General features: G+C 55.7%; 1 protein-coding gene and 1 non-coding gene across 2 annotated transcripts in view; one reads left to right on the forward strand and one right to left on the reverse strand.

Moving 5' to 3' along the window:
- Window positions 1–26,033, reverse strand: part of CDH4 (cadherin 4) — a 491,209-nt gene that overhangs the window by 303,013 nt on the left and 162,163 nt on the right. The window lies entirely within an intron of this gene.
- Window positions 15,168–15,274, forward strand: LOC125123741 (U6 spliceosomal RNA). The gene has a single exon (XR_007134130.1). It is a non-coding gene; the product is annotated as a U6 spliceosomal RNA (small nuclear RNA).

The raw sequence follows: 26,033 nt of genomic DNA on the forward strand, positions 1-26,033 counted from the left end.
CAGACCACGGTGAGGGCGCTCAGTCCTCCTGTCCAGCTACTTCCTCTCCTCCAGCGTGAGCCCAGGAGGGAGCGAAGTGGGGCGTCATCAGCCGAGCCCAGAGCTGCCCACTGCTTTCCCGATGGGCCGTGCCAACGAGCCCACGGGGACCACTGGTTCTAACAACCATCGCCCAGCAGCCTCTGGACCCTGCAGGGCACGTCACACCTTCCAGAACGCGCTTGTTACACGCTCTGTGGGCCTCGCGACAGCTGCCAGGTGGCCAGGGTGGGCATCTGCGGGTCACAGAGACACAGGCTGAAAGGTGCTGAGATTTGGCTGGCCAAGGGGCACCGGACCTCTCAGCTGGGTCTCTTTCCTAGGGCATCACACGCCTAATACAGGGCCCCTAACTGGACTCTCAGTGTCCGGACAGGTGGCCAGCTGAACACCAGCGACCTGTGGTTCTTCGCTAGGACGCCGTCACGCCGTTCGCCCCCATGTCCTTGGGCACTCTTTTCCTTCAGTTTACAGCGGCTCTGCTGCACAGAAGCCAGATACGATCACGCATTCGCCGTATCATCCTAAGCTGCAGGCTCTAAGGGACCACGGCAGACGCAGGTTCCAGGAAGCTTTGGAGTCAGTGACGGGGAAGTAGTCTGGATGGAGGCGCTGGACGGCACGCCCGCCTTCCTGATTCTGGTGCTGCTGTGGCTCCACGCGGGCCTGGCCAGGGAGCTGGAGAGGACACCATCCCAACCAGTGCGAACCAGGAAAGCTCTAGTGTGAACTCGCTGCAGGAGCAGGAGGCCCTTTCCCGCCACCATGAGGGGCACTCCCAGCTGCAAGGAGAGGTTAAGTGTCACCGAACCTTAAAAATAATGAACTTGCCTCTCCATCTCCAAGCCACGAGAGCCCACACAGACACCTGCATGTGCCTGTGTCGGGGGCTGCATCCTGGGGTGTATCCAGCACCCCGGCTGCTGCAGGCCACGCGCCTGATGGGCCAGTGCTGTTAGGGACACAGGACTTGTAAAGATGAGATGTCAGCATTTACAGACAACGCCTCCTCTTAACACCACAGAGACATGGTCAAATAGCCACTCTTTTCACTGTCAGGTGCTTTTATGACACGAGCCCTGGGGTTCCCTCTCCAGGTCCTTCCCTTCCGCGTCTACAGGGAAAGAACACAAATCAGAAATGCAGTCCTTCCTCTCCTGTGTTTCATGCCGCCACTGGTGGACACGGTCACGCAGGCCCACTGAGACGGGGCCTGCCAGCCAGCAGGCAGACGCTGAGCCGACTGGGAGCCCGGCGTTTCCGTCTCCCCACCCGACAGCCCGGAGTTTTAATGAGCAAGTACTTTGTGCCAGCTCCACTCCCAGACAAGCATTTTAAGTCACAAAAGCCAGTGTGAGTCATGACTTTCTAACGTGTAATTATCGTGAAAGGGGCTCCTTTGTGCTCCTCTTTTCCTATTATGACTGTATATCTTATTTAAAATTTAATTTCTATTTCCGAGTGTAGCCTACGGTATTTTTATCGACAAACAGTAATGTGAACAAATGACACACGCTTCCCCCCAGGCCGAAGCCAGAGGTGGCCCTGAGCAGCTGCGGGACCCCTCGCCACGGAAGGCGCCCTGGTGGTTCCCAGGGGAAAGTGACCTCATGCTGATGGCGTCGCTGTGGCACGGAGAGCCCTCACAAAGCTAATGGTAGCAGTCAGAGCGAACGGTCCAGGCGACATTCAGTGACACTGGAGGCAGGCCTGCTGCTCTCCTAAGTGCTCCCTCTGGATTACTCTGGGGACCGCCCCCAGGCCCTGTGAAGCAGACAGAAGCCTCGCCCACGATCGGGGACGCGCTCACGCGGTTCCGGGCTGCCGGGGGCATGGGGGGGGGGACAGGATTAACGGGAGGCGTCTGGCTCAGGGTCTAGATGAAGCCATGCAGCCCCTGCCTACGAGGGCCCCTCACTGCCCCCAGAGTCTCCCTGCCAGGCTACCGGACATCTGCAGGCCAAGCCTCCAATTCTGGCTTTGCCACTTCCTGGCTGGGTGACCTCAGGGACCCAAAATACAACAGGGGCGTCTCGGCCTCCTGAGCCACAGTCCAGGGAGGTTCCCGAGGGACTGCGCTGTCCAGGGACTGCACTGCCTGTAACTCTTTCCCGTGTGCAGGGTAGACGGGCTGCCCCCAGCCTCCCTGGACGAGATGAGACACCTTCCCCCGCAGCCTGGAGTCTTGGCCCCCACGGCAGAGCCCCCACACCCACGGGCCATCTCTGCCGTCTCTATCCCGGGCCCATGGCTTCTGTTCACAACTGGGGTGGGGGGGGCGCTGGGGGCTCCTCCAGAGGAGTCAAGACCCCCGGGGCTGTAATTCCGGGCTGAGTCCCCTTTATAGAGGGGCGCTGGGGTGGTAAGGATCCCGGGAGTTTCCAAGGCCCTGGTTAAAAGCCACATGGAGGAGTTCCCCTCATGGCTCAGTGGTTAACGGATCCGACTAGGAACCATGAGGTGGCGGGTTCGATCTCTGACCTTGCTCAGTGGGTTAAGGATCCGGCGTTGCTGTGGCTGTGGTGGAGGCCGGTGGCTACAGCTCCGATTCGACCCCTAGCCTGGGAACCTCCATATGCCGCGGGAGCGGCCCAAGAAATGGCAGAAAGACAAAAAAAAAGAGAAAGCCCCATGGACCTTTGGGAGGTCCTCCCATGACTGGAATAAAGAGAGGGGTTTTAAAGATTCAGGAATTATTAGACTGACTTATTTTCAAAGAGGTACCTCAAAGGCAGGACCATGCTGTCCGCTGAGTTTGTTCACCGTTAGTTATGAAAACACCGATACGGTTACAGGGAGGGGAGAGCTGGAGCGTGGGTTTCTGGTCGCCCAGGGCCAGAGCGTTCCCAGCATCGCCCCAGCTCACTGTGACATGAGCTGGCCGACCCCAGGCGGCTCCCAGCCCGTCTGTCTGCTCACTCGCGACGCTCCTGCCCTCCCCGTGGCCGCTGCCTCGACTTGGCCTTTGACTGCCTCTGGGCAGAGACGGTGGCTCCTAGTGGCCCCGGAGCAGCTCTTGCAGCGTCACGCGAAAGCCCGATACACGGCTTCAAAGGAAACTCTACAAAACCACTTAAGGTAAAAGGAGGAGAAGAGGAAAAGAGAGTCACAAAGGGACACAGACACGACTATGAACTTCAGGCGACAGACCCACCTCCAAGCGCATCCGGCATAAAACGGGGAGGGTGCAACACACCGACTTCCGGCCAGACGCCGTCAGGAAAGACGGAAACACGTCCAGACCCGACCGCCCACTGTCCCCGCGAGACTCGGCTGAAGGCAGGGACGGTGGACGGCGGAGGCGGCGGTGAGCGGGCGAGGCTGGGCTGCGCGTCGGCCTCCGGGGAGAGGGCACCTCGGAGGCCCCGGCTCCCAGCAGGATTCGTGCTGGCGTCCGTGGCTGCTCCGCTCCCACGGCCCCAGGCCGGCTCCCGCCTTCCAGCCAGTAAAAGGCAAAAGCCACCCGACCCCCAGACTCCACACTGGGGGACCGCGGGCAAAGCGTGGTGAAAAAGCCAGGACAGCAGACTGCCTCTGGGCCAGGGGGAGGGATAGGCTGCTGAAGGGCAGGAGAGAACTTTCTAGAATAATAAGGATGCTGGAGACCTTGACAGGAGCTGGGGACTCAGGTGGATGCATCCTTCGCAGTTAAAATGTGCACGTTTCTTTCTGTGAAAGTCTGCCTCCGAGTTGCAGACACTGAGGCCCACCTAATGGGAGCCTGCCGAGTGCCCAGGAGGGACGCCATGGGGCGCCGCACCCGGGGTCCTTCCTCCCGCTCCCCCCGCCCCAAGCCTCCACCACGTTGTCCCCCCCCGCCCCCCACGCCCCCGGTCCTGCATCCCCTCCACTCCCCCCACACCAGCCGGTCCCTGTGTCCCCACGCCCGCGGGTCCAGAGCCCCTGCGTCCCGGGCGCGGCGCCTCCCCGCTTCCGTGCCTGGGGGTGGGTGTGTTTCGCGTCTGCAGGGCCTGGGGCCACGTGTCTCCCTCCGGCTCACACCTGACACACAAAAGGTGTGCAACAGTTAGCGGGGCACGCGGAGAATGAAGAAACGAGCCCCCTCTCTGCACCGCACCCCGCCGGGCCTGCTACCAGGTCGCACAGAGGCCCGGGCGGGCCCCAGCCGGGGGGCCCCCCCGCGCCCCAGCCCCGGACTCGAGCCTCTGCCTGTCCCCCCGGCCAAGCAGGGCGGGCTCCCCGAGGGCAGCGCTCTTCCCGCCTCCGTCTCCGCCGCCGCGCAGACGCCGCGCTGGCAGACGGAGGCGTCCAAAGACCGCGGGTTAAGAGACCAAACGGCAGCCCGGCTCCGTGGTTACGGCTTCCACACACGCTCGGTCTACAGCCGAGAAAGCTCCACCTTCTAAAGAAAACGACAGCCACAGAACAGGTACAGAATCTGCTAAGGAGGGAATAACGCCAGTCTTCGCTAAGTTCCTTTCTCTCCCGTGCTTGTCACCCCAAATTGATGCCTTTGACTAGATGTCTCTTAGGAAAATTCTTAACTGCTATGTAATAAAATCTATTAGGGAATAATTCACGTTCTCCCACATATAGATTTTTGTAGATACAGAATGTTTTAGAAGAATTATTCTCTTATACATTTTATTAAAAAGCCTGGTACTAAACATCCCTCTTCTTAAAACAACATTACGACCTGCAAAGAAATAGCTGTTTTTGAAAGAAAGGAGGGGAAAAAAGCCCTTCCCCTTGCGTCTGTCTGTACTTCATGAAGAGCTGTTTGCTAAAGTACTGGGGGAGAATGGGTAACAATCGCGTTTGTTAAATGATAAAACTTCAAATATAAGGACTCGTTTACAGGTGTCTCCCATAGCAGCGTGTGATCCGCTAAGTCTGCTCAAGGCTTGCAGATGCTGGTGATTCGCACACAGCCTGGGAGGCAGAAATGGAGACTTGGGTGAAAAAACAACCCAGGAGGATGACGGTGGCATTTTACACAGAACTTCTCTCAGCTTTCGGGACGAACGGAAGCAGTGATTTTTAAAATAATCAGAAGCTGGGCTATAGCCTCCGGGACTCACGGGGACTCCCCCCCGCCGCTCCGGGGGGGTTCGAGGACTGTCCCAGGGACCCCCTCTGAGGGGCTCCGCGACTGAGGCTCGCTGAACCAACTACAATCCAGTGGCATTTTTCTTCCCCCTAAGTTAGTCCAGGCAATCTGGCTGCTGAACTATCTCAGCAACGCAAACCTGGGTTCTCACGTCACTGTTTCGGGTCGGCGGGGGGGGGGGGGCCCTGGGCTGCAGGGGACCACCTGGCAGGATCTGAGGGGCTCCCTGTCCCCCAAGGACCGGGCTGGGCTTCCACGTAGAGGATGCACGTCAGATCTGCTCTCTTTCTGGAGGGGGACCGACCTCAGGGGTGGGAGAAGACTGGGCCAGGAGAGGCTCATGGGGGAGGGGGCGGGGGGACCCAGCCAGGCCAGACACGGGCCTCTGCCTTGGCCTCCGAGGATGGCGTGGGAGTCTACCCGCTATGTGGCGGCTGGTCCTGCAGGACGGCACATGCAGGCAGGCTCACGTGGGCTCCCGGCTACTCCACCCGCGTCGGCTGCCTCTGCCTTTGAGAAGAAGAGAAGCAACGAGGCAGAGGGTTTCAGCCAGGAGGCATCTCCTACAGCAACTCATCGACACTCAATTTCTAGCTCATTTCCCAACAACCTTTTTAAAGGGCAACAGAGGCAGTGACCCACGGAGGGGAGACTGCTCTGAAAGAAGCACACGTTCAGAGAACCAAAGGTCACTCCTGAGAATTAGCCAGGAGTGGGGAGAGCAGATCTACAGCTGAGCAGCGTGAGCCCACCTTGCTGGTGGTGGGATCTGGAGGGTCCACACTGCGTGCTGCTCCTTGGAGAAGGTCAAGAGATGGACAAAGCCACTCTGGGAACCGATTTCTAGGAAAATGCCCGAGCTAAAATGAAATGGGTTTGAATGATCTGCCTGAGTCTCGGAAAAAGTTCGTTACTTCCTTCAGTCCTGGAGGGTTCCAGCTTTGCCTGCTGCATTCATCCCCACAGTATGGGTCAGAGTCCAGGTCCTGGGGAGCCAACCCAGGTTGACAACCGGCAGCGTCAACGCCAGAAATGAGGCTCCATCCTGCCCGTTAGACCCCTGGCTGCTCTCCCGCCCCGGCCACCATTCCCAGGTCTCCCCGCACAGAGGAAGGTCTCTCCAGAGCCGCCCGCTGCTGCACCCGTGTCTGCCTGTGCTCTCGTCACCAGCCAGGTTTCGGCTTAACCTCGGTCTCCCAAAGAGGCCTCCCTCTGCCCCTGGATTTAAAGTAGCCCCTCTCCCAACGCTCCACCTGTTTGCCAGCATCACAAGTCACACACGCGCTGCTCAGAACACCTGTCCTGCAGGAGGTCTGCGGTGGAGTCCTGGACAGTCCAACTTGGGCAAGTGACAAACATCGGGGCCTAATGTGCGCCCTAACAGGGACCCACATGGGGCTGAGGAGGCCGGGTCTGAGCTGTTGTGGTCCCACTTGTTCCAACGAAAACTCCTGAAAAATCAGTGCGATCTCTCTAGGCTTATCTTTAAGAGGCACACACAAGGGTGCTTGGCAAACCCAAGGCAAAGCTGCTTGGAGGATGCAGTTGGTGACGGGAGGTGCCATAGGCTGTACTGCGATGGGGTCAGCGGGGAAAGCACAGGTGCTTCTTCTACAAGGATCCGAGGCAGCAGGAGTCTGGAGAATAGGCACCCAGTGCGGGCGAGGATTTCTGATCAGTCAAATATATCTGGAGTGTGACCACACAAATCTACGAACTGTCCACTGTCGGGCAATCAAAGTCCAGTCGACCAGCCTTGACGGCCCTTTGCTGAGCCTGACTGTCGCTGAATCTTCCTTTACTGACTCAGGGAGTGTCTGAAGATGCCTGCAGTGGATCTGTCGCCTGACAGCTCCGCAGCGTGTGCTGGGGGGAAAGGGCCCAGCTACTGCAGATGAAAAGTACACAGTCACGTAAAGAGGCCCAGTGACGAGACCAGGACAGGTGCTGAAAAGACATTCTCTGGGCTCTTCACTGTGCTTGGCTCTGCGTGATGACACCCAGCCCTCGCTGCTCCTTCCAGACCAGCTGCGGCTGCTGACGGCCCCGTGTTCCTCCTCTGAAGAGCTAAGCGCTTCCTCCTGAAGACTTGTCTCCCGAACATAATGTCCTCTGATGGCCCCTCGCCCGGTGCTCCTCAAGTGTCATCGGTAAGTGAGCCCTCAGCAGGGGGACTGCGTACAGCGTGGGGACACGCAAAGTGAAGAGCGACAGCAGGTCTGGCATGTGGGAGTCACCTGAGCCCACGCCACACTGAGCTTGGAGCCCATCCCACCTGGTGCAGGTGTGCCGTGCGAGCTGGGCACCAACTCCTGTGCACCACGGGCCAGGACAGGCCACGCGTACAGGTAAGCACAGGGCCCCCCACCCCCTGCGGGGGAAATTCCACTTCAGAGCGGCCTCTTAAAAGAAACCCCATCATTATCCTTGTCCTCAGTTAAAACTGCTACAGTTACAGAATGGCAGCAGCCCGCAGCAGGGAGGGTGTGTTTGATTTTCTTTTTGAATAACAAATAGAGTCACTCTTGTCCGCGAGGAATCTGTGCGCTGGATCAGCAGTGCTCCCACCGGGCGGGTCACCCCAGACCCCTGGCCCTCCACAGACGGACCCAGGGTCTCCCTGACTGGGGCCCACGGGGGCTGCACTTTCCCGAAATTTCCCCAATTAACGCTGATGAGGAAACCACGGGCCGTTTAGCTGGGGTGGGTTCTGCCTCTGCGGCCAGCTTTAACTTGTGCGTGGAGAGGCAGGCAGGGACCCCTCCCAGGGTCACAGGAAGGCGAAACAACGCAGCAAGTTGCCACCAGGGTCACCGGGAAGGTGAAACAGCCTAGCAAGGGCGCCGCGCCTGGAGTCTGACCACAAAGCCCAGAGCGGGTCTGCCACCCTCAGATCCAATGACCTGTCCACTCGACCCTGGGCAAGAGGCCAGCTCCACCCCAGCTGTGACTCTGGGCCGTGAGCAAGCAGCCCGCGGGGAATGGGGAGGGCCAAGGCACGCTTAGTTTCAGGTTTAATGCCACTTTGTCACCACTTCTCACACGCCAGCACTCGGTGGTGCATGGGTCTCACCGCGGGTCTGTCTGCCCTCCCAGGAGATGCTGGGAGCTCCATGGAGGAGCGGCTGTCAAGCAATTAGAGACGGAAAACGGGCAGGGGAAGGGCAAGGAACTGGTGCCCAGCGCCTCCAAAGCCAGATCCGGGAGAGCCGGTTCTCTGCAGAAGAGATCCCAGGGGACGGGCTCCAGGTAACACGTCAAAGCAAGAAGAGATGAACGGCGTGACTTTCCAAACTGACCGGTGAATTCCAAGCATGAACTTGACTGCTGCACACGGGCTGCAGACACGCTGACGCCTCTCTGCATCTTTAACTGTGACAGGCGCTCCCGGGTCGAGGTGGCCTGAAGCCGCACTGCAAAAAGCAGGGCTCCAAACCCTCCCGATCGTAGGGAAGGCTCGGGAACGGAGGACAGCCAGCAGGAGGGCGGGCCTCCGCTTCTTGAGAAGTGACCACAGGCGTTTTCGGGCTTACAAGTTGGGAAAATGAGAAGCAGAGATTTCAAGCGTCGCTGCCCCAGGAACCCGACTTCTCTTGTTTTTGGCCTCGCCTCACTCCATCGCCTCTCCGGCTACCAGGCAGGCCCCAGGACGCTTCTTACAGAGCACACCCTCCCTGTGCTTTAGAACTTATCCTACAATTTAAAATAAATCAGCCCAGCACCAATCCTACCGCAAGCATAATTCACGCCGACGGAAGCCATCACAGAGCAATCACCCCTGTGGGACGTCTTTTAGCCAAAGCCACTTAGGATCATTCCAGGGGCACGCGAGTGAGCGCCAAGCGTTTGTTTATGGAGGCGTTCAGTGAATGAGTTCATCTGGAATCCTCTTTAAAGAAATTAAAAACGGCTCTGTTCCATCAAGAAACTCGGAGTCTCAGGATGGCGGCTCATCACACTTGCTCCCCCTTTGCAGGAGGTCAGGGTGGTGAACGAGGGGAGGGAGCACGGGCCGACCCATGCTGCCCAAAGGCCACCGCGCGTCTGCCGACCCGCGTGAAGACGAGCGCGGACGGCCTGAGCCATCTGGAAGGAATAACCACCCAGAGTTTGCCAAGTGACCGGGCCCTTCTCTCCCCGTCCAGTCACTGATCAATTGCGTCCTTCTGACCAGGGCTGCAAGGAAGAGACACACGGACGTGACGTGACGGTGGCCTCAGGCCTCCTGGGGTCCTCCTGCTGGGAAAGCCAAGCTCCGCATTCTTCAAGCCCCCATGAGGTTGCAGCCACAGGCAGCAGTTTCTGTGCACAGGGCCTAGCCATTCAGAGCCGTGCTGCAATTACAAAGCAGACCAGCACGTTGCCAAGTCCTCGTCGGGTGGGCCTGGCGGCCGGTAGACCCGGATGCTGGGCTTTGATGGATGCTGTTTGAGGACGAGTGTTTCAGGTTAGATTTCTGGCTGGAAAAATGAGGCTCTAAAAGACAAATTAACCCACCAAAGGGCTGCCTTGTTGGCTGGCGTCTCATTTCCCCGAGGCTATTCTGGAAGGAACGGTGGAGAGTGCGGCTCAGAGAAGCACCCGAGCTGCTCAAAGGGCAACGTGGGACATGCTCCCTGGGGCTGTCTCCCTGAACTTTTGCTCCCATGACTTGGAGGCTGAAGCCTGTGTTTTTTTGCCAGAGCAAAGGACGCCTGGCTATGCAGGCCAGCTAAGGAACTGCAGACACTGACCCTGGCACTCAGAGGACTTGCGGACGGTCTCACGGTCAAAAGCCGCTGGCCAGCCCATCCCCATGTCTCCCCTCCCGTCTTCTGCCTCTCACTCCAAGCCTCCCCACCCTCCAGGCCATAGAGTGACCAAAACGCCCCTTCTCCTGGGACGTCAGACGGGTCTAGGCCTCCTCTGTGTCTGTGTTGGGAGCGGGGGGGCACACCCTCACTCCAGCCCCCTCCCCTGCCCCCAGCTCCAGGCTAAATCCAGACACCTCTGGGACCCGCCTTCCTGGGAACCCACCGTTGCCTCAGTGTCCCCAGGCACCAGCGTCCCAGCAAAGCCACCTGAGCACAAACAGCCAGACACCAAGTTCCCCTGAGTTCTCCCCGGGGACCAAGACAGGATGTGGCAATTCCGTGGCGGAAGAGGGCTTAAGCCCGCCCCACCCCCACCCCCGTTCAGTCCTGTCCTCCCGGCCACACCCACGACCTAAGCAGACACCCGTCTGACCCAGCTGGCTCCCTGAGCTCGGAAGGCCACACCCTGAGGTAAAAGCTGGGGTTCTTAGTAAGGCTCACGGGCCCCGTGGGATGTGGGCCTGCCCGGCCTCTCCACCACCTTGTGCCCCTCCTCGAGGCGTCGACCCTCCTGCAAACAGGCCTGCCCCCTGCCTCAGGGCCTTTGCACACGCTGTTCCCCATCAAGAAGGCCTGTCTCCTGTGCCTTCTGCCCCCTCCGGCGGGGCCTTCCTGCAGGAGGCCCTCTCCGGATGCAGAGGTTCCCGAGCCCCCGTGGCACCTCCTGAGTGTCTCTTCCCTGGCCTCTGCCACTTTCACACTGATCTGCGCGCTGACTCAGGGAAGTATTCACGTGCGCCTCTCTCCTCTCGCCTGCGACCTCGCTGGGGGTGCGGCCAGTCCGCAGCTGAGCTCTGCACCCTCTCTGCCAGGCCAGCGGCGATGCTAGTTAACACGCTGGACAAGGAAATGAGTGGATCCAGCACATGCCCCGCGTCCTACGCCTACACCAGGCACCTCTCAGCAGAAACGAGAGTAAGAAGCGCTCGCGCCCTTCAAGCACCTGCAATAGCCGGGAGAATAAATCCTGCATCTAGGAAGGCAGAGCCTCAGCTGAGGAAGCGCGAGCTGAGCAGTTTCTTTCAACACGGCTGAAGTCGGAACGACGGCCCGTGATGGCCTTTGTCTCCAGTAAACGGGGCATCTGAGCTGTGCGCTCATCTTCCCCCTGCCTCCGGATACGCTTCCTCCACTGGGGGAACCAGGGGGCAGGTGAGGGGTCCCTGAGGGGCACCAGGACTTGTCCCCGGGACCGGAGAGAGACATCAGGTGAACACAACCCCTGAGGTCAGTCTCGCCAGCTGTACATCCCTGGACCCAAGGCCGCCCCTGGCAGAGCAACGGGCTTGGCGCAGACCTGCTGACCGGAGCCCTAAGTCTGCAGGAGTCCCGTGTGCAGGCCTGCGGCCCCTCCCTGACAGGGGGAGTTCCGGCTGAGACCGCGGGGTGTGACCCACAAGAGCCACCAGAGACCCAGCCCAAGAGGGAGCCCGCCGGAGGTGGAGTAGGAGAGTGGCTGGGTGTCCGCGTCACGCTGTCATTATATACAGCTCTCGAAAGGGGAGATCTTATGAGCTCATGGCTGCCAGGCACATCCCACGATGGAACAGGGGTGCTGACTTCAATTTTGAAGAACCCAATGCCTTTGCCAAAATCACCGAAATGAAGAGCGGTGTGCCAATTCATCTCAAGAAATGAAACCACCCTTTGGACAGGGATGCAATTCTTATTTCCTAGGGGAAACTGGTCTGCCTCCTCGTTTTTCAGGCTAAGTTCACTGCTGCCTGGCAGCCTTCTCTCAGCCCCGGGAGGAAGCGCAGACCACGCCAGGTTCTGTCTGATCAGAGCTGCTCTGAGAACGGACGAGAGAAAACAGGCACCAGGAGGCAGTGAGGGCGGGTGGTCAGGAAGGAGCTGGCTCCGCAGCCCAAGGACAAGGCGCTCAGCTTAACCTCTCTGTGCTTCAGGCGGACCGGGTCCTAACAGCCCCCTCCCAGGGCTGGTCTCACGGTCTGACGCGAGTGGATGCGACACCCTCCCAGGAGCGGGCCAAGCGGGTGCACCCAGACTTCGTGTGGCGGACTGCAGGCGAAGCCGGCTCCGGCTCCCAGGCTGCTCATCATCTGGTTGTGGTGACGAAAGAACAGACGCCAAGGCTGCCAAGCATCCGAGGTGACAAATGGCGCTGACAAGGCCGCAGGCAGACTGGACAGTGATGGGGGGCCCCGGATGCTCTTTGGGGCCCAGAGGAGCACATCCTGCCCAGGGCCTCATGGAGGAGGAAGAGCTGAGTGGGTCGTAGGAAGGAGCAGAATCTCAGGACAGATGGAGCACAGCTTCCAGAAGGGAGTCACACGCGAGGACAGGGATGTCACTGGAGAGGAGGCGGCAGAGGGGCCTGCGGGCAGCGCTGGTGCGACTGGTCAGATCACCGGAGTCTGGAGGCCGCCCAGCCAGCCATTCCCTGGCGGTCCAAGCCCTGGGCCTCAGTCTCCGCATCTGTACAGTGGGGGTGATGGTGGCAGACCTACCTCACAGGGCAGTCAGAGGAGGTGTCCAGCCCGGGGTAAGTGCCGTGCCCACGGTGCTACTGCTGTCACCGTTTTCACAGCAACCACGTGAGCCGTGGTTCATCTCTGTGCGGAGACCGTGGTCAGGGCGACACACACACACCGTGACCGGCTGGGTCTGGGTCATGTGACGAACCTCCCATCCAATCACCCTGGGGCGGGGGGAAGTCAGCCATGTGACCTGGAGGCTCTGTGAGCAGAAGGGCAGGGCAGACCCAGAGCGGCCGCTGTGAGCAGGGCTGACTCCTGGGGGGGGCACCAGCCCCACCCCCCCTCTGGCAACAGGGTGCACAAGGGCCTCTGATGGGGGCCCATGCCCTCAACACAGATCGACTGTTTTCATGAGCATCTTCTGACGAATCAAAGAAATGCAAGCTGGGAACCGACGTACACATCTATTTCGAGAAGTGCCGGTATGAGTGCACTTCGCATCATTCTGCTGCCAGGCCTCTGATGATACCTGCATTTCTGGGGCCCTTCCAGAAGCATTTCTTGGCTAATCCGCATGCTGCAGAACATGCGGCAGCGCAGAGAAATCAAGCAATTGGACTAAGCAGGAGTGACGGAGCCAGAGGGAGCAGAATTCCAAGGCTCAAAAGCAATGGGCACATTTTCCTGGAAAAAAAAACCGAGCTGCAGACCTTTTGGTCAGGACCAGCCGGCTGGATCTCGAGGGGGAGATGGAGAGAGAGACAGAAGGTCATGGGTGTGGACGGACCTGCAAAGAAGTCCTCTGGGAACCCCGCATGAGCGCAGTGCGTGAGCCATCTACTGTACCTGAGAAGCAGAGCTGAAGCGGTTTGGTTCCTGAGGAGGGAACGCACGTATCTTGATGCTCTTGTTTATACACAGAGATGCACAAAGAGCTGGAATGAGAGACAAACTACAGCTTCTTTTGTCACGGCCCTTTCAGCACTGAATGAGCCCTCCAGGCTGCTGCCTGGGCCGGCACCCTTCGGCCTAGACCCGCGCTTCGGAAAGGCGGGCGGGGTGCCTCAGGGCCACTGCGGTGTTTGCTTCCTCAGGCTCCGCACCCTCGAAGGCAGCCTGCTGCACCCATCTGAGCGGCTCCGTAACCACTGCGTACGGGCGTGGGTGGCAGAAGGGATGCAGGACGCGCCTCCTTTGGACGCGCCGAGGGCATCGGGCCGGGAATCTGACCGCCCCCGCAGGGTCGTGCTGGGATTGCGGGGTGTCCATGCCGGCGCGGCCCGGTTTGCAGCGCACATTCCCGGGGGACTGAGGGCTGAGGCTGCTCCACCCTTGGAGCCACGCGCCCTCTGCCGGGGGGGCCTCCTGGGCAGCACCCCCGCTTCCACCCACAGACTGCGGGAGCAGCCGGCCCCGCACCCCAGCGGGGCCCACCAAACGGCCTCCAGCCCGGGCACGTCTCCGGGGGGCGGGCGCTCGGCTGAGGATGACGAGCGTGGAGATCTGACATTGCTGGACCTGGGTTCGAGCCCAAGGGGCCACCGCCTCGCCGTGATCTCAGGCCACGTTCCTCAGGCTGTGAGCCCTCGGGCTCCTCCATCTGGGGAGACACGCAGCTGCCTGGCCCGTGCCTCTCGCGGAAGCTGTCCGAGAGCCGAGTAGAAAACTCAGGGTCAACGCCTAAAACGAAGAGGGGCGTGTGCGTGGCATCATCCTTGCTCTGCGAACGCACGTGTGCACCCAGCGTGTGGGGCCCCAACGCACGGCCGGATACAGAGGTGCAGAGCAGGGCCTGACGCCTGAAACGTGCACAGGAAGGTGCAGGAAGCAGAGACGTGGACTCACGCTCTGGTTCTCTGACTCTGAGGCAGGTGGTCAGACACAGATGCTCTCCTCCGTCCTCAGGGCACCACCGGGGCAGCCGAGGGGGTGCTGGCAGCTCCCCCCGCTCCGCCCACCCCGGCACCTGCTCAACTGCCCAGAGGTGCTCATTTCCAGGATTTCTTGTTCCTGGAAGGGCACGGAGTGGCCTCACTAAGGGTCTTCAGCAGAGGCTATAATTCTGCGTTTCTTGCTTGTCAGGCCCCGGAGCACCAGTGGTAGGAGAAGCTTCCTGGGGCAGAGGTAGTGGCCCTGGACTGGCCCGCCACCCACCTCGGATCGGAAAACCTAAACAAAGCATTTGGGCCACGGTGTTCAGACACTGGACACTAGGGCACACCGGCCAGTGATCTGTGTAGATAGAGGTGGCACACACAGGGGAGCCCCAGGAGTGCCCCAGGTCACTGTCTGAGGAGTCTCCAGGCACCAGAGGGGGGAAAAGGCAGAGCCCAGGGGTCCCCCGAGGAGAGACGGGGCAAGGGTCTGGGAGGGGAAAGGGCTCAGAGATAAAGAGGTTGGGCATGGGATGGATGCGGAGAGAGTGTGAGTGAGCCCCGGCCATCAGCAGAGGGTCCCCTTCAGCCTTCAGCTGAATTTGATCAGACGACACGTGAAAAGACGACCCCAGTCTAGCGGAACTGCCTGAACGCGTTAGAGAGAATAACCCAGGCAGTGGTCTGTGTTCCCACCAGCCAGCAGGCTAGGCTTCATAATTCATGGGAAAACTGAGCAGACAACTCAGGAAAAACCTGCCTCGGGAGCGGGAAACCTTAGCCTGGGCTGCGCACTGCTCTAGTCCTGCCTCGTACGGCAGAAGAGGGGTCCCCAAGGACCAAACTGTTTCCGAGGAGCTTATCTGTGGCAGAACAAGGACCGAGGGTCGTGCTCGCTTCGGCAGCACATACACCAAAGCTGGACCGATACGGAGAAGATTAGCATGACCCCTGCGCAAGAATGACACACACAACTGTGAAGCGTTCCGTATTTAAAAAGACAAAGAAAGATCGAGGATATTAACAGGTATACAGAAATGCTCACTCTCACCAAAGCAAAATTCACAGTCTCTGGCATCCAAAAAATAAACTACCAGGCATACAAAGAAACAGGAAAATATGATCCATAATGAGGAGAAAAAGCAATTGATAAAAAAGATCGGATGGACAGAATTAGTGGACAAGAACATTAAAAAGTTTTTATAACTCTATCCTATACGTTCAAGAAAGGAGAGGAAAGATAAGCATGTCTCATGTCAAACAAGCTTCTACAGACGAAAACTGTAGCATCTGAGACGGCAAATACGTTGGATGGCGTTAATCATAGATTAGACACTACAGGAGAAGACAAAATACTGAAATTGAAGGTATGCCAATAGAAAGTATCCAAAATGAAATACTCAGAGAAAAAGAATGAGAAAGAACAAAGAATCAGGGAGCTGTGGGACAACTTCAAGGGGCCTGACAGATTTGGGATGAGAACCTCCAAAGGAGCAGGGGCGGGGAAAACATCTGAAGAAATAGTGACGACTATTTTCCACATTTGATCCAACTACAAATCTGAAGGTTCATGAAGCTCAACAAAAGAGCCCCAAACGCTATGCAAACCGGGCCAAGGTGGGGGTATTATACACACAATAACCAAGTTAAGGGAGTGGCTTTCCCGTTGGAAACACTGCAAGCCAAAAAGCTCTGGGGCCTTTTTTTTTTTTTTTTTCTTCTTTTCTTTTTGGTGGTGTGCTTGGTATGCACAAGTTCCTGGGCCAGGGACAGAACCCTCGCTACAGCAGTGACCTGAAACAGATGTGACAATGCCAGGTCCTTAATCTGTTAGGTCACCGGGGAACTCCCCTGGGGCCATACATTTTAAGTATTGGAAGAAAAAAACCCCACCAAACTTTCAACCTAGAATTCTATACCCAGCAAAAATATCTTTCAAAAAACAGTGAAATAAAGACGTTCTCAAAGCTGCGAGAACTCATCAGCAGTAGATGATGACTGTTAAAAGAGGTCCTGCAGACAAAAGGAAAAGGCCGCCCGTTAGAAATCTGGATCCACACAGAGGAACGACAAGACACAGATGGCAAACAGAATAAACGGCTCTTCTAATTTTACTCTGTTAAATGGAAAATGAAGCACGGTTACCTCGGTTACTCATCGATCACATCACCATGGTTTCTTGCTTCCACACCTGCCACGTTCTGGTCTTTGACCCCTGGACGGAGGACAGGAATGCATGCTCACTGCACATCCTCTGCACTCACTGCAGGCTACTTCTACGTCTGGCGGAAGGTAATAATGTGTACGTTACGTCACCCCTGGATCATCTGCTGGACGGCAACCAGACTCAGCTCTGGGGACCCATCAACCACACTGCTGTGGATTTAACAGGCCCTCAAATTCACATTTGAAGCCCTAAGCCCCAGTGTGATGGTACTTGCAGGTGAGACTTTGGGAGGTTACTGGGTTTGGATGAGGTCTTGAGGACACTGATCCCAACATGAGCCCTATGATGGGATCAATGTCCTTATAAGAGGAGGAAGAAACACCAGAGCCTCCTGTCTCCTCCCTGTGGGGACACAGCCAGAATGTGGCTGAAACAAAGAGGTGCAGTGCAATGTGCCAGTCCATGCAAATCTCTCTCCTAAATTCCAGCCCAAGTCTTCAACGGGTTTTAGAACAGGTGAGGGTAGATATGGAAAACTGATGAACTTGAAATCCTGTTTTACTTTTCTCAGAGACTATTTTTTAGAGAAGTTTTGGATTCACAGCAGAATTGAGCTAAAGACAGAGATTTCCTCTGTCCCCCCTGCCCCCCCCCAAGCAGAGCCTCTCCCACCCCACAGGGGGCTCTAGTAAGAAGTGAGCAGCTGCACCAGCACGTGCTCTTCACAGACCCACAGTTTCCATCAGGGCTCCTCTTGGTTCTGTGCCTCCTGCGGGTTTGGGCAAATGTGTCATGACGGGGATGCACTCAGGGTGACACTGCAGTGTCACGCAGAGTGGTTTCAAGGCCCTCCCATCCTCTGTGCTCCAGCTGCTCATCCCCTGCACCTCTGTCTCCATAGTTTTGTCTTTTCTGGAGCGTCACACAGTCAGAATCATGGTCTGTAGCCTTTTCAGACTGGCTGCTTTCACTCAGTGACAGGTGCTCAAGGTGCCTGTGTTTCAGGTGCCCGCACGGCTTGGCAGCTCATTCCTTTTTAGCGCTGAGTTATATTCCACCCCAGGATGCACCAGTTTATTTGTCCATCACCTAGGGAACGATGTCCTGGTTGCCTTCGAGTTTCTGCTATAAACCTTCACGTGCAAGTGTGCATGTGGACATTAAGTTTCAACTCCTCTGGGTAAATACCAAGGCATGTGACTGCTGGAAATCCTGCTTTTACATAAAAGACTTTTTCCAGAGTCAAGAGCATTTTGATGTAACTGTCCTCCCTGCAGCTTCCTTCTTTCTGAGGCCACCTGGACAAGGAAGGAACACCGTCCAGCACTGGGCTGCCCAACAGAATTTTCTTTGGTGACGGGAATGATGAGGTCTGCCCTGTTCACACAGTAGCCACGCATGGGACTTAGTGCTTGAAATGTGGCTTGTGTGACTGAGGAGACAACCGCTCACGATATTGCACTTTGGTTATTAACTGAAATGTCTGCGGCCACGTGTGGGGCTGAGATGAGTGCAGCGGGGTGCAGGCTTCACCTGGGGTAGGTGGCTTTCCCACCCCCTGGGCTCCTGGGCTCCCCCCGCCCCCTGAAGCTCCGTCCTCATCTCCTCCGTCTCTTGGGACGCTGCCCCTGACACGCTCACCCGTCCTGCCACCGACTGGCAACTTCATCCCCCGTTCCTCAGGCATGGTTCTTGCAAACACCCATCACGGGCACAGCTGTCTGACCACTGTCCTCGCTCCTCCTCTTCCCAGCAGCTCAAGCACCTGCTTCCTCTCACTCTCCACTCGTAACACCGTGGAGCCTGGCCACGTCCTATCGTCACATGAAGCTACATCTGACAGAATCTGTGTTTGTGCAGAGCTGGTGCCGGGCGGGTGGGGTGAGGGGCCCCTCACTGCATGTGTCGCATTGTCCATCTTTGTGTGCATAAATGTGTATGTATAGACATGTCATGTCTTTGCTTAGAAAGTATACACACACACACACACCTCTATGTTTGGAGAATACATGAAGCACGTGCGTGCACACGCACACACACACCTAACTCAACTGGGCAGCCAGTGAGTGTTGCGTAAATTTTCACTCCGACTTCCACCTTCCCAAGGATAGAAGCTAGAACTCAGGGCTCCCTGCTTTCCTGGGATTTCTCCTATTTTGAGGCCCAACACAGGACTGAAACTAACCAACATCTGTAGGATAAGAACTCAAAGAAACACCAACAAAATGTTAAAACTCAAGTCAAAATTATATCTAATGTGATTGGTCTCCAACTCTGAATAATATTCCAGCAAAGAACCATTAACCAGAATCAAGAAAGCACTTTGGCTGGCTGGCTGGCTGGCTGCTCCTGGGGCATGCAGGAGTTCAAGGGCCAAAGAGCGGACGTGCCACAGCGGCGACAGTGCTAGATCCCCAACCTACTGAGCCACCAGAGAACTCCATGCCCTTAGTTTTTATCTCGCTGTTACTAGCAGCGTGACTGCCCATCCAATGTACTAGTTACTATTAGTATTATTGTTCCAGTGGTGACAACACCCAGACCCCTTCTATCATTAAGGCTCCCTCTTGCCCAAACCATGTTCAGTTCTGGGCCTGATTTCTGAGATAACTTGGAACTCCACCTTCTGCCACCATGCTGACGTGCACACAGCCAAAGGAAGATGTCTGGCAAAGTCAGTACACCGAGACCTTGTGAATTTATCTCACAAGCGTTCATTTGCAGCCGTGATGAGACGGCAAAGCACATGCATTTAGACGCCCCCACGGAGGCGGTAGGGAGTTTACCATGAGGCACGGAGCTCAGCCTCTGCCCCTGGAAGCCCACAGCTGTGGGGGCAGGAGAGGGGGCAGGAGGCTGGTGGAGGGGGGGGAGAGGGACGCAGGGCGGGAGCCCCTCCAGGGAGGGAGGTGAGGACTGGGCCGGGGGCAGCCTCGGGAGGCTCCAATTCACAACACCCGCATTTCCGGGCAAAGCGTCTTTTTGATGAAAGTCAATTTCAGGTCTGGGCATCTGAAGGCAGCTGAGTCCGAGGAAGGCTTGGAGGTGGGAGTAGAGGGCACGTCTCAATTTCATCCCTGTGGTTCCACCGAGTTTTCTCTCCAGATATGAAGTCAGCCGACAAAAGCACCTGCTCACGAGCGCTTTTGAGTCCTGTGCTCAAAGTCATCAGGAAGAAGAAGGGGCCTGTGATCTGCGACTTCGGAGCACACAGACCCCCTTGGTGGTTCCGGGCAGTGAAGGTCCCAGCAGCTTGTACACTGCAGGCTTCTCGGGGAAAGCGCGCCATGTATTGTGTAGGGGTTGCTACAGTCAAGAGGCATCACAAATTGAAAGGGAAAGGGAAGATACTGTTTGTGCTTTATTTGCCTCAGGAATTTTAATAGTTTGAGATGCTGGAAATAAATTATATGCAGAAGTAGGTTTCTGAAAGGACAACGAAAAGCCCTCCGTTTACAACCAAACCCTGCAGCTTGCTCTCCTGGTGTCATGTTCTGAAATGCTCAAGAACGCTGTAGACTCATCCAAGGCAGAAACGGCAGGCTGCTCTGGCGTCTTTGCTGGGAGCATCCGCCACAGCAGGAATTTTCTTAATAGAACATATAAAAATGCCCCAGGCACTATCAAAAAAAGTAAAAAGAAAAAAAAAAGAGAAGGTATTTCCAGAAAAGAGAATGTTGAAAGCAATTGTAATTATGTTTAAAGAGAGGGTTTGATTGCTTCACTGAGTCGCCCAGGGCACAACGATGATAAAACTCATCCCCCCCCAACCTTAGGCAAGAGGAGCCTTCTTAATAATCTAAAATATTGCCGTCTCTTCCCGACCCTGTGAATCGATGGTATCTCCAACCCCGAAGGCACTGCGTTTCTTCGTATCAAGGAGCAACAACAACACACTCTTCCACTACAAAAGCACATCTCCCAGAATGGTTGTTCCCTAGAGATCCAGAAATCGAGGAAGTTTAAAACTCATTCTCTGTGACCCTCAGCCAAACAGAGAACCCACGGGGCCCAATATTCTGTGGTGTTTTTTACAACGGAATCCAGAAGACGTACCATAAAACACAAGCTGGTGGACAGCAAAAGGGGTGAGGAAAAAAGATACCAGTACACAGCCATGCATTCAAAGCGCACCTCCCAATCCCTGCTGTGTCTTCCCCGACACGTCTGTAAAAAGGGTGTGTGTGTCCCCGACACGTATGTAAAAAGAGGGGTGTGTGTGTGTGTCCTTGACACATATGTAAAAACAGGTATGTGTGTCCCTGACACGCATGTAGAAAGCAGTGTGTGTGTGTGTGTGTGTGCGCGCGCACGCACGCTCGCCTGTGTCGGCCACCTCGTGCTCGCTGCCATATTAAAGTCACTTTAACAAAGCCACACCGGCACGTTGGCCTTTCCCCCCACGGAGTATTTTATTACAAGTGCACAGAACCGAGAACTATAAGCAATCTGCTAAATGAACCAGAAATTCAACTTTCTGCTTATGAGTTAAATTACGGTGCCTGTTGGTTAAAACGTGAGCTCCAAAGCCGGTCCTTTCTGGAAAGAAAGCCTTAGATGGGAGAAGATGACGTGCTGGCTGAGATAAGGCAGGAGACAGGTGCTCATCACAGGAGAGACCCACAAGCGCTCTGGCCACAGCCCGTGGACGGGGCCCAGCCAGATGTGTGCCGCAGACGCCTACAGACGCCACAGAGCCCCCCGCTCAATGTCGAGAAGAGCTGTCGGCCTGCTGGTAAGCAAGCCGCTGCTAAAGATTCAGTTGTATAAACTCACTACTAATACAGCCTATTAGAAACAGAGGCTCCCGTCACGTACGATGGAGCCCGAGGGAGGACAATGTGAGAAAAAGAATGTAAGTATGTACGTGCGACTGGGTCTCTCTGCTGCACAGCCGAAAACAGAACACTGTAAACCAGCTATAACGGAAAAAATAAAGATCATAAAATTTAAAAAAAAAAAAACAGACCCAGAGGCAATGAGAGGGTCCCTGGTGGCTCAGAGGGTTAAGGGTCTGGTGTTGTCACTGCCATCGCTTGGGTCACTGCTGTGGCATGGGTTCAATCCCCGGTCCGGGAACTTGGACATGCTTTGAGTGGGGCCAAAAATAAAGTAAAATAAAATAAAGTAGAAACAGGCAACGGACACTCAAAATGTCTCATTTCCGATAATGTTGCTACTTTTTACTGGCCTCTGTGCTACTGAGGTTATTTTGATCAATTAGCCCCAAAGCTAGAAATACCACGTGTAGATGTGCTATTTTCCAGTCTTCTCAATTCCGTGTCCCAGGACGTCATGCTGTAACCTGAGACGGACAGGATGACACACCCAGAAAGTGCAAAGAGCAGGAGCCTTGGCTCTCCCCTCTCCTGCCCAAGAGACCAGGCCTGCGGTCAACCCTGTCCCTACACACTGCGGGCACAGCGCACCAATTTTCTCCCGTGCTTTCTAACTGGAGCAGCATTAAGTGGAGGGAAATTTCTGCAGGCAATCCACTTTCACAGGTAACTAGCTAAGTCTCTTTTGTAGCAAAAGGGGAAGAGAGAATTCCTATTTCAGCGCAAAGCAGAGTGTATTCAACTCTGCTTACCGGGAAAACAGAAGCTGGCGGAACTGTGTGCTCAAGACATTTCATCAGTAAGTGTTGTAGACTTAACAGAACAAAGCACAACGAATTCCTCAAATGACGATGGCTTCCTAGAAAGAGAAGAAGTCCTGACTACTTCAACAAGTATCCAAAAAATTCCGAGGCTCAAGCTGTGGAACAGGGGCCTGGGCTTGCTGCCTGGGGAGAGGGCTGGCCTTATAGGCTCCTGGGAGGTGAGCCCTTGGCCCTGGAATGTCCTGCCCGACAGGAGTCTCTTTGCCTGGGGACCCTGCACTGGCCGGGGGTGGGGGTGGGGGCTGGAGAGGAGGTCGGCCACCTGGCAGGCGGTCGAGTGTGCCCAGGTGATGGGGCCCACATCCAGGTGCAGGACCCCGAGAGGGCACCATTCCGTGCCGGACTCTGATGCTGGGAGAACAGCCTGTGCTGCCTCTGCCAGAGGAACCAAGGGAGGCCCAGGGTCCCTCCCGACTCTGCCCGCGAGTCTCTTCCTGGGCTAACTTTAACCTGTGCCCTTTCAAGGTCGGACACCATAAGCATGCGTAGAACACCAAATCCTGTGAGCACTGCTAGCAAATTATCACAGCCGAGGGGAGTCCTCAAACTGCCAGTGCCACACACAGGACAGACTGAGGGGGGCAGGCTCTGCTGCAGGAGAGTCACAGACACGACACACCCCGCTCTCAGTGGGGTGACAGTGTGCAGAATCGGCCAATGGCAGTGCCAACAGCGAGGGCAGGGGTGGCATTTGCCATCCATTCTTATCATAGTCAAGATGTGTTTCAGAGAACTGGCCACAGACTCCCGAGAGAATTGAAAGGGTTCAGAAGCAAGAGATCAAAGTGGAATCTTTCAAAAAGAACCAACTGGAATGGAGACCTGGGAGTCAGTATGTGTTGAACACATCTTAGCGGAGGTAAAATGCGTAGGACACCCTTTATTGGTTTTTATTGGTTTGACTGGGGTGCACTGGTGGTGGTTTGGCGTATCTGTAATGAGACTGTGACCTCGGTAACACACGGTGACCCTTCCCCGAGGCCAGTTTCCTCATCACGAATGATACAGAAGTCCCCCTGCCTACAGGCGATTTGTGGGACGAACAGAACTGATGCCGCCACGATGTATTGTAGAAGCAGGTGCGGCGCGAGCACTCACAGAATGGCCAGTACTGTTCAAATCACGGAGGCGGCTTTGCTCTGGTGAACAAAGTGGGGAGAGATGGGAATTTTGAGCTGGATAAACTTGTCCAGCCATGAATTAGAGACAAGTTGGACTGATGATGGTTAGCCCTCCGAGCCCCGCCTCTTCGACAGGATTAATCTTCAGCTCCTGGTCACTGTAACGAGGCGGCGGCAATCACTTACTTGGGAAGCAAACTGTCGGTCCTGGCTGGCGGTCAGGCCGGGACGTGGTCGCGTCCACGCAGCTCCTTTTTTGGTGAGCACTTTTGTTTGCTCTCTTATTAAAACTGCGATGTAACCTTTTCCTTCTTAGCCTTATCTTAAAAAAAAAAAAAAAAAGAGCATGGGGAGGAACTGTTCTCTAATAGGACTGCAGCAAAATCAACTATTTTCGTAAAGATAATCCAGCTGTGTTCACATGTTGTCCAACATCTGGAGAGGAGCTTTAAGAAAATCACTTGATTCAAACCATCTGACGTCTGGGTCTCCATGAATACAAACGCTGCTTGGTTCTTTGTAAATACTGCTTAGATCTTTGCATCTCAGCCGGCTGCAGGGGCGCAGGGGGAACAGAGCGAGAACTAAGTGGAAATTCCCACCTCCTCTGCGGACAGGCGCACGTTACATGCCCACCGCACGCGGAGCTGAATGTGATGCACCCTTGAAATTAAAGGCCGTCCCAGGGGAAGATCTGATCCTGTTTCCTCACCATCCCACAGGAGAGGCTCTTCTCATCAATGAACGCATGCAGGCGAAAGTCACCTGAACACTGCAGGACACAGGGTAGTCAACATTTGCTAAAAAAAAGAAAAAAAGGGAAAAGAAAAAGGCCGTATTTTAAAATACGGCCTTGAGAATCTATTATTCTGGTTTGTACTTTCAAATGATTCCCTAAGGTCAAAACTGAAAGTAACCTTTGCAAGCAGGAGACTTGCTCACAGGTGTAAAAAGAATTGACAAAAACAAAAACCAGGAGATACATCTTCGAAATTAAAGTACAGCCATTTAACTTCACACCGACAACAGTTCAAAAAAAAAACGTTCACACGGATGCAATTCCTTCAGATGCACGTAGCTGTCTCGGGGTAAAATCAATACGCACTTAGGATTTACAGAGAGGTGCCCCGTGCCACCTGTCAGGCGCAGGGGCCTGATCACTTTTACGAGGATGAAGGGAAGCCTTCGTCAGCATCCGAGTCAGTGCACTTGGCTGCGAAGCACGTGACATGTCTGCACCGAGAGGGCCGACAGCAGCGCTTCCACAACCACCCACCTGTCCCTCCCACTGTCACAGCTCCTTGGAAAGTTTCTTTTCTTGGACACACCATTCCAACGGCAATTCCATTCTTCCTGAATGCTCGGATGGAAACGGGAGAGCTGCAGGTTAGCTGTTCTCATGTAATCCAAACGCAGACGCTCCTACAAACTCTCTGGCAGACCCTTCCTCGTCCCCGAGGGGCAGGAAAACACACAACATGCTGCCCCTTCTAGCTTTCTTGACGCCGGATCAAAGTCACTTGGGATGTTCAAACGCATCTTCCAAACGTGTAGGCACATAAAGCGCCCACACACTCGGAGGGCCTGTGCACACTTGCAGGGCCTGCTTAACAAAGGATCCAAATCCGACGTTTTCAGGCTCTTAGCTTATTTAAACACGCAGAATGTAAAATGCATGACCTGGATAAAAGAGCCATTCTTCTCACTGAGCTCCTGGATTTGAAGCCGGCTTCTTTGTTCTCAGCGAAAATTAGTTTGGTAACAGCTGCGAGTCCACAGCGAGTGGCAGGCCCCATCCCTCCAGTGCCAGCAGATACTGGCACGAGTGTCCACTCCGGCTGTGGGGGTGGCTCACGGAGCAGGAAGATTGAACTGCCTCTCACCCGGGACAGCAAAAGCGTCCAAGTTAGTTACGGGCGGTTAATAAAGCCGGATCCCAGACCTCGTGGTCCAGCTGGCTGCTCTCACCCGACTCCAAGACCCAGGGAAGCCATTTGTGTCCAAAACTGCCCAAATCAATTAACCTTCTCCGGTCGAGTATTCCCCACTCAGGGACAAAACGCTGTGTGCGGAGGCAAGAGGAGGTCTTGGCCAGGCCCTCAGGGCCAGCGATAAACCAGCACGTTCTGATCAACATCCCAACACTGGATGGCAGCTTCTTAACTAGGTTACAGGGCAGCATCGACGGCTCTCCTACAACCTGAAAGTGGCCAGGAACACACTCTAAGCAGCTGCTCTTCACATTCAATCGGGATCCCAAGTGGAGCTTCGTAAGACCCCACACACCTTAGACGTGGAAACTCACCTACTGGGACCTTCCAAGAAGTGACATCCTGGGACTCATTTCATACTGCTCGGCTGTCTCTCTGCAGCAAGGCCAACGCCATCCTCTGGCACTTTCTTCCCAACGCCACTCAGGGCCCCCACATACCAAGTGTCCCAGCTCTGGTGGATCCACTGACTCTGCTACCTTAACCATAGGCTCACGAGCACAGTGCATGAGGATGGAAATTCACACTAAGGGAAGGGCCACTTGCCATGGGCTTCAAGTCGGAAAGGCTCAAGTTCAAACCCTCCCTTCGTCCCTTCCCTGTTAACTAAGATGACAACAGCGGTCCCCCAGCTGGACCAAACTTTAGGCAAGCTTCCTCCTTTCTATGGTCCCCTGACCTCCCTTTTCTTAGAGCATCTACTTTAGAGAAGCTGTTACTGTAAATTCTTCCTCTGTCCCTCTGAGACGTGCATCTTCTGGCACTTTCTTCCCAACGCCAATCAGGGCCCCCATATACCAAGTGAGAAGGGAAG

The sequence above is a fragment of the Phacochoerus africanus genome, chromosome 3, assembly GCF_016906955.1.
Source record: "Phacochoerus africanus isolate WHEZ1 chromosome 3, ROS_Pafr_v1, whole genome shotgun sequence".
NCBI lineage: Eukaryota > Metazoa > Chordata > Mammalia > Artiodactyla > Suidae > Phacochoerus > Phacochoerus africanus.